Source organism: Zonotrichia albicollis, chromosome 6, assembly GCF_047830755.1.
Source record: "Zonotrichia albicollis isolate bZonAlb1 chromosome 6, bZonAlb1.hap1, whole genome shotgun sequence".
NCBI lineage: Eukaryota > Metazoa > Chordata > Aves > Passeriformes > Passerellidae > Zonotrichia > Zonotrichia albicollis.
Genome location: NC_133824.1, coordinates 4215029 through 4228918, shown reverse-complemented (window position 1 = coordinate 4228918; position 13890 = coordinate 4215029). Strand labels below are relative to the sequence as shown.

The window sequence follows — 13890 nt, the reverse complement described above, 5'->3', positions numbered from 1 at the left end:
CCAGGGATTCCCAGATGAATCATCTCTGATAAGAACCAGAAATGACATAGGCCATATATTGTATGGTGAATTTGTTTGGATTGGTACCTTTAGGGTATTCAGCCTTGCCAAGTCTCTGTGGTGCTGACACAGTTTATTACACATTTTCATTTATTAAGAGATTATTTGACTGCAGTTTGTTGTTTTATTGTACAGCAGGTGATAATTTTACACTAAATTAACTGTAACATCTCTGTTAGGAGCAGGCCGAAGAGGCTTCTTGCTATGATGCTAAATACTAAGTAATGGCTTTTATTCATCAAGGGAGTAATTTACTGGCATGTGCAGGGCTTGAATAAGACTTTCCACTTACCTGTGGAATTAGTCTGTGCATGTTCAGGTTAGGGTTAATGGTCTTGTGCCAACACAGGCTCCCTCTTAAAAACAGATATCTGTGCTAAAATTTCACACTTTTCTACTTTCAGGCTGGACTAAAAAAATTATTTGATGATACTACATCTACACACAGGCAGAAAAATAGCTACTGAGGTCTGGAGATGGGTGATGCTTGTTATGTCAGTCCTTGAGCTGAGATTTTAGCATCAGGAGAGGTTACAGATGGGCAGGCAAAGAAGTGAAATCTCCTTGCAGAGTTTGACTCTACAGTAAAATAAAAATAGGTTGTTTCCACCCCTGGTTTAAATATTTGTTATTTCAACCAAATAAATAATTCAACCAGAAAATAATTTTCAAACCCTTTATGAAAACAAAGGAAAAAATAAGCAACAATAACCATGCCTCTTTTTCCCCACAGAAATTAATAACTTTTGAAGGAAAAATATTTATTCAAAGCCCTTTTTTCCATTTAAAATAGATTACAGATGAAAATAATTTGCCTATCCCTTAATGAAATCCATTATACCAGACTAGTTTCATAGTCTGTCTCACACAGATACCATTGAGTTAAGCTTTGTGTTGGGAGATGGGAATTCCACACCAAATTGAATTGGAGACTGAAGCAGGAACAATTATGGCTGCAAATTATTAAAGCTTTGCTATATTGGAAATTCACAGCGTGCTTATAGCAGTAACTTACCATTTAGAAGAACCACACTACAAAGCTAAAAAATAGAGGAAAAAAATCAGAACCATATTGCTTTGATCACAAGTCCATGTTTAAAGAAACCAATCATTGGCAAAATAATCCCCTTCCCAACAGCGCCGTGGATTAGCTTTGGTTAATGCTAACACTGCCTTTCTGTGGGGCACATCAAGGGAAAAATTATCAAATAAAATCTGGGGCTGCCTAAGTAATTCACAGTAAATAATGTGCTGCAGGGAAGCCCCTCACACACACACACTCACACACACACACACACACACTCACTCTTGCTCTCACTCCGGACTTTTCTGAGTGCAGGGTGAGCGACACTTCCCGAGCGGGCGGCTCTGAGTCACACACATCTGCTCTGACTGGACAAGCACATCCACTGTTATATTTCCAGCTACTGAAAGGATGATCTGAGCTCCTAAATTAGCTGTCCAGTGTGAATTTTTTTATGATTAGTTATTCCAAGTTGTCTTCTGGGGAATATTTTCCGAGCCTTCTTTCAAAATTTGCTGCTCAGACTGCTCTGCAGCAGGCTTGTTAGCTGGAGTGCTCATGGAGAGCTGCTCCCAGAGCAATGTGCATCCATATGCTGAGGATATGAAATAATATTCCTAACTCCTTTTTAGCAGTATTCCCCAGATCTACTGAATGGGTATGCCTCTTTTATTTATTTGGGGGTGTTATTGATTTTAGATGAGGGAATGTGAGACTATATAAATGGATGTTGTCTTGTTGCCTTTTGGGAATGAAATTTGATTTCCACCCCTCTTCTCCAGTTTTTTTGGAGTCTCTGTTTTCTGTAAAGGGAATGTACAGAAAATTTCAAGCTCATCCTTAATGCTGGATTTGTTGGGGTTTTTTGTTTGTTTGTTTGTTTGTTTGTTTGTTTTAAGAGCAGGAGCAATACCAGCCTATGAAACAAAACTCTCCCAGGCCCCAGGTCTGGGAATTAAGAGTTGGTGAGTGGGAGGCTCTACCCATGCATCCCAGCTTAGGTGTGAACATTTGAGAAAAAAACCTGCACATTTGAGAGTGGAGGAGGTGCATGGCTCTCTATGGACACCACAGGCTCAGCTGCATATAAGGGACACTTGAGAATGAATCCTTTGCTGGACAGCTATAAAAGCTGCTGCTCCTAAAGCCACCAATGCAAAAAAAATGAGCAAATCTTGGAATAAACTGGGAGATTCAAACAAATATTTTGTTTATATTCACAAAATATTCATAATTTTTTTGGGCATAGGTGAGATTTTAAATGCTTTCAATCCTCCAGAGGGAGTTTCAGTCACTGTGGTTTTAGAGGGATGTGGTCTTGCACTTGCCCTGCCTCATCATTAGCCCAGTGCTCTCCATCCCTGTGGATTTTAGGCAGCATACAAAGCACAATGTGAACTTGTAAAGCCCTGAGAGATCCCTGAGTGAGGGCTGTTCTGCAAGGACCCATGGAGATTACAAATCCTGTTGTGTTCAGGCAGGATTGCAAACACTGAGGTGAGCTGGCATGAGTGACATCAACACCAACTAGATCATGCCTATTTTTAACATCCAGCAAAACTATTGGAACCAGTACTGTTATCATCTCTAGGGCCAAACCCCCCCTAAAAGAAGGTATTGTGGGACACCCCATAGAAAGTGATGCTTGGCGGTTACACCACAGTACATGCTATTGCATTACATTTTTACCCATCTACCATCCCTGTAGCCTGTTCAAAGAACTGTAAGTAAAAGCTGAGCTGCTGATAACCACTTTACAAATGAAAACCTTGATTTTATTTGATGGTGTAAGACTTGTGAAGAAAATGAGGGAAGAACATAGAACAGAATAAATTTTATTAGTCGAGTAGATGTGGCAGAATAATTACAGTTTCTGGGAGAGTGTGGAGAACAGTGTAAGAAGGCTGAAAAAAAAATGCAGCTTAAAATGTGATTGTCTGTTTGGGGTGATAGTAAAGTCAAAAGTGCCATTTCCAGTCTAAAATCCCTGTATCCAATACTAAAGAGCATTAGAGCCTAAATAAGGATTTGAATACAAATGTCTTCAACTCCAGCTCACCACAAAATTAAAGGATCTGTTCCAGGAAATACAGTGTCTGCATGAAGAGACCCCCCTAGATCTCTGCCTTTGAAGCTTAAGTTTTAATTTAGGATTAAAAAAAAAAAAAAACCAAACGTTGCACAGGGCCCTGCAGGAATCTGACACAGTATCCTAGAAGAGATCCTGTGCTGCTGAGGGCTCGAGCAGAGCAGGATTGGATTGGGGGTCTTGCCACTTGCCTGCCCTGGAGAAGGAACACTGCCCATGGTGATGCTGCTGATGCAAGAGTGATTCAGCTGTGAACATGGAAAGAAATGCTGAATATGAGGGAGAAGCAGGGAATCCAGGGCAGGCAGGATGGCACACAGGCTGGCTGAGTCCTGCTGATGCTGGTTTTAAAGCCAAACACACATGGTTTGAATTAAGGCTGGCCTCCCTGTGTCCAAATGCTTTGCAGATTATGGATGATGTGGGTTTTGCATGGGTAATTTCTTCTTTTTCATCTCAGTATAAGGCAGCCCAGGAGACACCATCATGTATGATGTGAGCATTTTTCTTGTGCTCTGTGTTTGATTTAATCAAAAGAGCTTTCTTAGCAGCCTGGATACACTGGGTGACCACTTCTACTATTCTCAGCATTTTGCCACATGATTATTTTGCCAGTCCTCTTTTATGTGCAGGCTTGAGTGCACTCAGAAGCATCAGGCACAGGTCATTGATTTAGGGTCATCTGTATAAGGGATAAAATAAGACAGTGGGCAGCTTTTACCATTGTGTCTTCGCCTCCTGCTGTAGACAGGGCTGGAGGCAGGGTTACCTTCAGCCCATGGGTGCTGCTGTCAAACAGAGCCCCTCAGTGCTGCAGTGCTGTGTCCCAGCAGCAGCAGGGGGAGTCCCTGGATGCAGGACATTCCTCCGCTGGACTGCTGGGAGCTGAGGCTGGCCCACAGCTCCAGTGGTGTCTCACTGTCACGGTTTGTGGCCTCTCTGGTGTTGTCCCCAGGCAGGTGTCACAGGCCCAGCAGCACCAGGAGGCTCTGCCTCAGGGTGACAGTGGGGATTTGCTGCCCTGCCTCACTGATGCTCTGCCCGCTGCCCAGTTTGCTCTGCAAGCAATCCTGAGATTGGGGTTTGTTTTTATTTATTCCATTACATAAAATATTCAAATTGGGAAAAAAAAATCCAAAAACAACCCACGCCAACATCAGGAAAGCCCCCATTACCCAGAGGTGTTTCCAGAGAAGGATATTTCCCATTTGCTCCTGCTGGGGCAGGGCTGCTGTCCCTTTGTCCTGTGGTGCAGTGCTTTCCATTTTGAGGTCTGATGTTCTTGGCTCAGACCTGGATGCGGGAGCTTGTCCAAATCAGGGGCCTGCTAAGCCTGGCTCATGGACCACCTGCAAGCCCCCTCCAAAGTGAGTATATGCAAACTCACTGATTGTATTCCTTGTCTTCCTGGAGCTTGTTGAGCAACTCAAGATTGGTTTCTGAGTCATCCTGCTGTGAGTCCCAAGTCCCGCAGGGAGATGTGCCAGTGTGAGCCATATTAGTGAAAAGATCCAGTAAAGGGGTTGGTGACTTCATTTGAGCCAGTGGGGGAATTTGTACAGCTCAGCTTGGGCTCTGAGGGCAAGGAACCTTTGGTGAGGGGCAGCTGAGAGCAGACAAGGGTTAATTTTTTCACCTGGAAGAGCTGCATTTTTCTGAAGAGGGAGGAGCCTCTGAATCTCTCCTGTAAGCTCTGGAAAACATTTTGAAAATTTTTTTCTTCTTCAAATAAAGAATTCATTAAGTTTTCTGTTCCTCTGCGTCCCTGTGCTTCCCATTCCCAGAGGCATAATATTGAGCCTAATCACCCACTAGAACAACTGAGGCCTTTATTTTGGTGTAAAGCTGCATGAAAAAAGAAAGTCCCCTGTGTATGCAGCTGTAACACTTGCATAATTTTAAGAAATATGGAGAAACTCACGACTGATTTACAAATCTGCGTCTTGCTTTTTCCTATAATGAGTGTGATGCATAATTTACACAGGCAAGGAAATGTAGGAAGCTGATTTTTTTTTTCCTTTGTGTTTATTTTCATTCAGTTCCAGAAGGGCTGTAACTGCAGAGAGCTGAGATAAGAGCCCTACCCCTTCCTTGGTGCCGTGAGCACGAGATGAAGGATGAAGAGGAACTCAAGGTACAACCAGCAGGACTTAGCTGGGTTTTTCCAGCAGTTATCGAAAACAAATATGTCTCATCTGTTTCCTGCCTTGAAAAGGAAGAGCATGAGCGCTGTGGAGTGAAATGCTCAGTGAGTTTGGGAGCAATCACAGCCTCAGCCACTGAGATACCCAGCCACACCCACAGCTCTGGCAATAAAATGCTGACTACAAGGAATATTATAAAAATTCCTCCCTGGATGCCACAGACGTGTCGATGGTTTTGCATATGTTGAAAACTCCCTGGCTAATGACATATTTCCTCTTTGGGCTGACTCATGAGCTGCTTCTCCTTGTTGCTATGAAAGTTGGAAGCACTTCAATGCTGTGTGCTGCAAGTACATTTCATGAAAGGAGAGGAAAATCTCAGTATTATTTCTGGATTCACAGATTTGACCCTCTCACTTTTGCAGTCGGTGAGCTCTGCCACTTTGACATTTATTAAACAGCTTGTTAGTGGCAGGAGGAATGGCAATAAAATTTGTGTGTATAATTTAAAGCAAACAATCTCCACTCTTAATCCGGCCTTCAAGGCCTGAAGTAAACAACTGCATTTCAAGGGAACGCTACTGAGAAAAGGAAAGGTCTGGTGGGTGCTACTGCTTTTAAGCATTGAGACAAAGTGTTTAACACCCTAAAAGCTCTCAGCCCTGCTTGTTCTGGGCAGATAACAGCTCCATTAATTAGATGATCAAATATTACTTTATTTGTAAATTCTTGCATTGGCCTGGAATGGCTTGTTGTGCTTGCTTATGAAACATGTAATTCAATTCTTCTCAGCATTTATAATATAAATATTAATATAAATTATAATATAATTCTATAATATAATATAGGTTATTTAATGTAATTGCCATAATTCTCTAATTTAAGTAATATTTTCATCAATGTTGTGTGTTGATTATGACCTGGACCAGGGTGTTTATCGGTGCTGATTTTCAGCAGCTCTCAGGGAAAAATAAAAGGTCTTTTCATGATGTGCAAGATTGACACAATGTCAAACCTTGTTTTTGTCCCTCACCGGCACAGGTGAGACTCTGTGTACATGAGCTCAGTTTGAGTTTGCACCATGCCAGCACATGAGCAGAGGGAAATGTGAGAGAAAAGAGGCCAGATAAAGCCCTAAGGGCTGCTGACACAGAGACCAGGAGCTGACCTGTCTCCACTGCATCTGACTCCTGGGCAGGGGCAGTTTATGTGGAGATGGACAGCACCTTCCTCTGTGTCTGTTTGCCCTGGTGCACTGGTGGTCAAACCACCCATGAGCTGCTCGTGGCCAGAGGTTACAGCCTCGGGGCTTAAGGGAAACTAAAATCACTGCTAATTCACCTTGAACAGTGGGCTGCAGGCAGCGTGCTCAGGGCTGCAGCAAGAGCCAGAGAGGGGAGCTGGGGGCACACACAGTGACAGAGTTCTGCCAGCAGAAGTCACTTGGCCCTCGAGCCAGCACCAGGCTGTCTTGCAGGGATGTGGGCTGCACAGACTGGAGTCGCTGGTGGATTTAAATCAGTCCTAGCATTTCACAGCCTCTCCCTGCAGCTTCCTATGTAGGGACCTGTACATTTGTATACCATACAGCTGCTTCACAGCCTGCAGTACTTTTAACACATAATATACATGTTTATCTCAATGTAGGATAGACACCAATTAACACTGCTCGTTAATGAGGGCACAATCAACTTGCATAACCTTGAACCACTGAAAGCACACAGTGATGTATGAATGAGAGGTTAACTGCAGATGACAGCTCATTTTTTTTTGCTCTTCTGCCCAGAACATCCTGCCAATACACACATTATAAATAACATGTTCTCGTGATGGTAATGGGGGGGCATTTCAGAAGCAAGCATTGCTTATTTTTTTTTAGGAGTGATTACATGACTTTAGGGGGTTCAGCTTCAATACCATCTGTTACCTTGGCCACTGGGATCAGCTGTTTCTGCTGCAGGATCTCCACTGCTGGTACCCTTGACCACAGCCCAGTTCTGCGTTCTGAATTAGAGAGTTGAATGTGAAACAAATTCAAAGAAAAACCTGTAGAAAAGGGCAAGTTGCATTTTTGATGTGCCTGAGACACCGGTGCCCATGTGACTCACAGTTCACGACAGGCAGAGTGGTGTCATTCGTAATTCGTGTGAGCGCTCCCTTGCTCACCCACACCCCCGTGTTATATCCTGCTTCTCCATGCAAAGCACTCTGCCAGCCACACAGCCCAGCCAGCAGCACGCTGTCTCTGCTCTCACACAGACTGCCACAGCAGCGTTCCTTCTGTGGGGAATATATTTACTTGCTGTAAGGAGCCATCTAGTGAGGGTTTACTGCACATAAAATTAAAGTAACTGTTTCTTTACGGTTTGCCGGCAATACAGAAAGAAAACATGCTTATTTCTTCCCCTCTTCCCCCCCTCCATGTTCTCCTTGCCACACTTAAGGTGCAGCAAAAGCAAATGTCCTGAGAGGTGAGGCTGTGCAGGATGGAACAGATTGCCCTGTGTCCCTGTACAAAGCACAGGAGCACATGTGCTCATCTTGGCTCATCCCTGCTATCCCGCATGTGCTCATCTTGGCTCATCCCTGCTATCCCGCATGTGCTCACCTTGATTCAGCCCTGCTATCCCACATGTGCTCACCCTGGTTCAGCTCTCCTCTCCCTCATGTGCTCACCTTGATTCAGCCCTGCTATCCCACATGTGCTCACCCTGGTTCAGCTCTCCTCTCCCTCATGTGCTCCCCTTGATTCAGCCCTGCTATCCCACATGTGCTCACCTTGGTTCAGCCCTGCTATCCCACCTGTGCTCACCTTGATTCAGCCCTGCTATCCCACATGTGCTCACCCTGGCTCATCCCTGCTAACCCACATGTGCTCACCTTGGTTCAGCCCTGCTCTCCCTCATGTATTCACCCTGGCTCAGCTCTCCTCCCTCATGTGCTCATCCTGGCTCAGCTCTGCTCTCCAGGGACCCTACAGAGCCAGCCCAGTCCCCAGGGACCTGCCCTGGGCGCTGGCAAGAGCGAAAGCCAAGAGTGTGGGTGGAGAGCACAGGGAAGGGCCAGGCTCAGCAGAGGAAAGGCCATAAACCCAGTCCTGCTGCAGAGGCAGCTGGGGAAAGTGCCCATGGTCACGCAGGCAGCGATGGCATAGCTGGGAGCTTAATTTAATTGGCAGAAGGCTGAGCCAGAGCCTCTGTCAGCACACAGATAAAAGAGAGCAGCGTTAGAATGGTGGGCACTTCGTGTGAGTTTGCTTTTTAGGTTTGTTTTGTTCTTTAAAGAACGATGAGCTTGTGCAGATGGAAATGTGAGAGTGGAGTTGAGAGTGTCTGTGCACTGCAGAAAGCTGAAGTTACTGCTCCTGGAACATCAAAAGCACAGCTACAGTGCAAATTCATATTGTTAGGAACTGTGCAGTCCATAAAGGGACCGAGCACACGGAGTTAAATATTAAGCCCTCAGCCAGGGAAATGACAGCAGCTTTGCCACAGGTTAGAAGTAAGATTTTGTGTTGTGCTCTGAGATTTTCCCCAGTGAGCACAGCTGGGGCTAGGGACAGGGAAGAGGGGCAGCACCTCCTGTTTCACGGGTGCTGGAACAGTCTCTAGACTGAAACCAAGCAGGCACTGGGGTCTCCATGGAGGTGTGCCTGGATGCTCCACAGCCGGCCATGTGCTGGAGCCTCCACCCTGACATTCACTGAGGGGGCTCCTCTGGTCCCTGCCAGCCTCCTGGGGGCAGTTTGCAAGCAAAGGAGCAGCTGCACAGCATTGGAGCAGCCTCATGCTGTGCTGGCTCTGCAGTAACTCTCCCCATCTCCTGCCTGCCTGTTTGCTGCTGGCTCTTAGCAGGCAGCTCTTCTGCTCCTCCATAGCTCAGCTCTGGCTCTCCCACGTTGTCCTCAGCTCAGTTCCCTTAGGCACAACTGGCCAGCCCTCAATGGGAGAGCTCCAGCTCCGTGGCACACTGGGGGAAAGAGACACTGAGAGATTTGACACTGTGATACACAATAAACAGGACAGTCATTTTTCATAGCTACGACGCATATCAGGATGGGCAAAGTAATCCAACTTTTATAAACAAGCCCATATTCTACAAAACCCAGACACTCTCTCATGCACAAGAAAATGCCCTGAATTATGAATGTCTGCCATTTTACAATAACTATTCCTTGCTTTTAATTTTTTCCTTGAAAATGCAATCAATTAATTTTTTTTTCCTTTTTTTTTCCTTTTTTTTTTTTTTACGGTGAGAAAATCCCCATTTTCAGTTGGTGGAAATTATTTGACTACATCAATGATTAATAGGTTTAATGTAATAGCTGCAATGGAAATTTAGAAAGCAAACAAGCCAAACAGAGCTGAATGGATTTGGTATAATGATTTCATTAGGGATTTTTAAAAGTTTGCTTTATACTTGCAGTTTGTTGTCGGAAAGAATTGGCTGAATTCAGTCAAAATGGTTTGTTCTTTGTCTGTCCGTGGTCACCATAGCTACCATTTCAATCTGTTAACATATGTGGTATTATTTTGTTCCTTTCTCTTAAACTCTGTTCACAGATGCTGTCAAGATTTCCCTTTGTACATATCTGATCAGTTCATGCCAGCTTTGGCTCCGTGCCTTTCCAGGGGAGAGCCTCCACCAGCAGGACAAGGTGGTTCAGCCCTCGGCGCAGCAATGGAGACAGGATTAGGAGCTGGGCTGGGGATGGCTCCCACTCCACAAGGCATGGGATCTGTGAGAAATACCTTGGGAAGACATTGTCAGAGGTGTGCCTTTTTCTGGAGAGGTGGGTATTGCCTGGATGTGCTCCTTGGCTGCTATAAATCAGTATAAACGCATTCATTTTAGTGGAGGTGTCGTGTCTGCTGGAGTCAGGCCCTGTGATGTTGCTCATTACACAGGTTTTGGGTAAGGAGCCAAGAGATGAAGGGAGGCACGGCTACAACATTTTAAATAAATAAGTAATAAGACTGTACAGTCTCTGTTCTTTTGCTTTTCCCAGTCTTAGAAAAGGTTCAGGTTGCCACTGAGGATAGAGGTATATCCACTCTGTGCTATGGAGGGGATTGGAATATTTAGTGGAGATCAGATTATCCACATTTTGCATTTTAATTGGCATTGAGTGAGGAAAAAAAATCAGATTTCTCTTTTGCTGAATGTGAAGGTGATTGAGATGGCTTCATTTTCTTTCCAGCTGTGAAGCAGACAGGTAAATATATTGATGTATGGACGCAGTTCAGTTTACAGTGAAGCTGTAAGAGAAATCAGTCTAGAAAATACACAATTTCCTTTCCACAAAGCACTCACAGTAGAGAGTAAAGTTAAGGTGAGTCTGTATAATTATATTTTTAAGAGCATAAAAGCATTTGTTTAAAGCTCTGTGGCTCTGATTTTTCAGATCCACTGAGCACCCTGCTCTCTGGTTTCTTTTAACTGGAGATGTAGGTTTTCAGCATTTCTGGCAGCCAGGCCCCCCTTACTAATGCCTGCAGAGAGTAGCTGGAGAAAGTGTGAGAAACATTATTGTAATGAGGGGCTAATTCTGCCTCTCCTTCCTGCCTCAGTGCAGATGAAAGAGTGCCTGCAAGTCGTGTTATGTGCACAGGAAAAGGGAATTCTGATTACTGGCTCTGGCTCCCCAGGGGCAGGGATGATCTCCTAGCACAACTCACAGTAAGTCACATCTGCATTTCCAGTATAAGGCCCCTTTTTAAGGACTCCAAGTTTAGCTATAAAAATTCACTTAGCATGCATGAATAGAAACCAAATTGACAAGATAGACCATAACTGCTCTGAAAGGGCCATTAGTTCCTGTCGTATGAAAAATCCACATTTTTAAAAAGCAAGTATTATTCACATTTGCACAACAGGCTGTAACTGTTCCTTCTAAGTCATTACAGACTGTATAGAAATAATAATTTTCAAAATCACTATTGATACCACAGGCACAGAAACAGCAGGAGACAGATGCCTTTGCTTGATATTAATCCAGAGTCTTCCAGTGCCACTGAACAGGTTAGGATCAGTTTAAACCTTTGATTTACACCAATCTAACTGAGAAGAGGAAGACCACAGAATAAAGATTTGGTCTGATATCTGAGTTTGGTGCAACATTTCTGGTGTCATCAGAGGAATCCCAGAGGGGCAATGGCTGTAAGAGGGTACCAATGAAAAATCATCCATCTCCTGTGCTCAATGCTGCTGGGCAGGGGAAATGAATCTGTATTTGGTGTGTTCCATGCTTAATAAGGGGAAAGCCTGGGGCAGATAGGAATGTAGCTTTTATTTGGTTTTTTTAAATAGTGATTTTAAGAGGTACTAGGTCATGGTTTTTAGAAAATTGTTTCTTTTGGTTCATGAATAGTGTCTCACTTCATATCAAACAGAGACGTTCCACTGATTTTTTAAAATTTCTTTTCTGGGTTTTCATGTGTTGAGGGTTTTCTTTATACAAATACCAGTAAGGAACTAACCTGTATTTCTCTCTCCTTCCTCTGAGATCACTAGCATTTGACATTTCCAGATTATATTTAGGTTGAATGAAGAGAGAGTGTACAATCAAAAGCTGGCACTAGAGTCCTGTGCTGTGCTGCCTTAGGGATGTGTTCACAGAATCTGGGCCTGATCCTTCTGCTGGTTTCACAACAAAGGGAATTTCGAGAGACTTCAGCAGAGCAATGAATAAGATGATTTTCTTCACTTTCATATGCATGTATGGACATACCAACCTGTACATTTTTACTCTGTTACAACAGCTTGCTTGGACCTATGACAACTATGAGTTCTGAAGGGAGTTTCAGATTAATTCTAATAGTTCCCTTTCCCCTGGGAATGCCAGTGCTCAGAGGCCCTGTAGGACAGCCCTGCCTGCATTTCCCTAGAATCCCCTGTGTCATGGGAAGAGATTGGCTGAGTGGTGGAGTAAAGGGGGCTGTGTTGGCAGAAAGCCAATGCAGGGATTTTTTTGGTATGATTTCAGGAGTAAGCAGCTGCCTCTCAGCTGGACTTCTCGTCGCCATTGCTGGGATTACCAGGATAGCAGCAAGACACATGGAGGTCTCCCAGGGAGGCAGGAGACCACCTGGCTGAGGGACTTTGCTGTGCTCAGAGCCTGGGGCACCAGCACCTCCGTGGGAGAGTGCAGGGGGGGCTGCCTGACATGGGGCAAAGGTGGGACACCTCTCTCTGGGACACCTCTCTCTGGGACACCTCTCTCTGGGACACCTCTTCTGGGCAGTCTTTACTGCTCCCACCCTGGACTGCAGTGACATGGGCCACTGTAAAGCTGCCACCATGGAGGGGCTGGTGTAGAGGAGTTTTTCTGCTGGATCTGGGCAGTGTTTCTCATAGTTTGTTATCCTTGACATAGCAGAGTCCTTCAAAGGTAACTCATGCACAGTACTGCACGAGCTCCTGGGGAGAACTGCTTCCCTCACTCAATTAAAAAAAAAAGGTTGATTTAAACACTGAAATGCAAGGGATTGTATTCCTTGCAAAGCTCTTACAATGGGTATCCGCTGTTAAACCTCAATTCTTGTCCCACTAGGTCTTGCAACAGAGAGCTCTCTGAAGGGATTGTGTGCATTTCTTGTTCAAAATCTCCTGTGAGAAGAATTATGTTATTTGACTCTCAGACACCCTAAAAATGATGGCAGCTGTCCCCTGCCATCACAGTGCCATCTCCCTTCACAGACTAGCACTGCTCACTGGCTGCCCCAGAGACAAGTGAAATGGAAGTCTATAAAAAGAGAGTGGCATATTCCCAGGTTAAGTGCTGTGTTAACTGCAATCATCCCTACGATTAAGTGGCTCCCTAAAAGGAAATTTTTTTCCCCCATATGTTTTTTTAAGGAGTGATGAATCTCTTCACACAGTGTGTTTCTCATCAGATATGGAGATTAACTTAAGCACAGAACTGAGTGAAGCAAACCCATCAGCTGTCTGAGGCTTTCTACTCTGATTTTGCTGCATGCCTCATCCTCAGAGAGGGGAAGATGCCTGTCCCACCTCACTCAAGGTTTGTTTTTTGGGAGAAGGCACCAGCTATGGAGGGGTTAATACCAGCAGGGCCTGTCTCACCTCCCCTCCCTGCTGTGCTTTCCCATTTTCTCCTCCTGAGCTCTTCCCCAGGGCTGATGGGAGGTGCAGGGTGGGGGACAGAGAGGAGCTGCCCGCTCTGGGTGCTGCCAGCCAAGGGTGCCCAGCCCTGGAGCACTGCTGGCTGGGCAGCTGAGGGGCAACAGGGCTCCTCGACAGCTTCAGGTTTAATTCACTGAGAGGAGCTCCCAGGAGGAAAGGAAGGAAGTGGAGTCCTGTGAGGGAAACAGAGTGTCAGGGAAAGCTGTATGCCCCTGCCAAAAAGGAGCCAAAACTCCCCAAAGGGGGTGGTCACAGTAGCATGTACAGATGGGTGACTCCTGTTCCCATCAGCTTCACAAGCTGTGAAATATCTCCTAGCACAAATGCTGAAAACCCCACTGAGGGCTGCGTCCATGCTTTGCTGGGGACAGACAGGGAGTTCTCTGCAGCTCTGCCCACAAGATTGTCCTGTGCTCTCATCCCACTGC

At 45.1% G+C, this 13890-nt stretch overlaps 1 long non-coding RNA gene across 1 annotated transcript; it reads left to right on the top strand.

The window, feature by feature from the left end:
- Window positions 1-943: 943 nt before the first annotated feature.
- On the top strand, window positions 944-10298 carry LOC113458774 (uncharacterized). Its single transcript, XR_012580679.1, has 3 exons — window positions 944-1742; window positions 5213-5307; window positions 9880-10298. It is a non-coding gene; the product is annotated as an uncharacterized LOC113458774 (long non-coding RNA).
- The last annotated feature ends 3592 nt before the right edge of the window (window positions 10299-13890 follow it).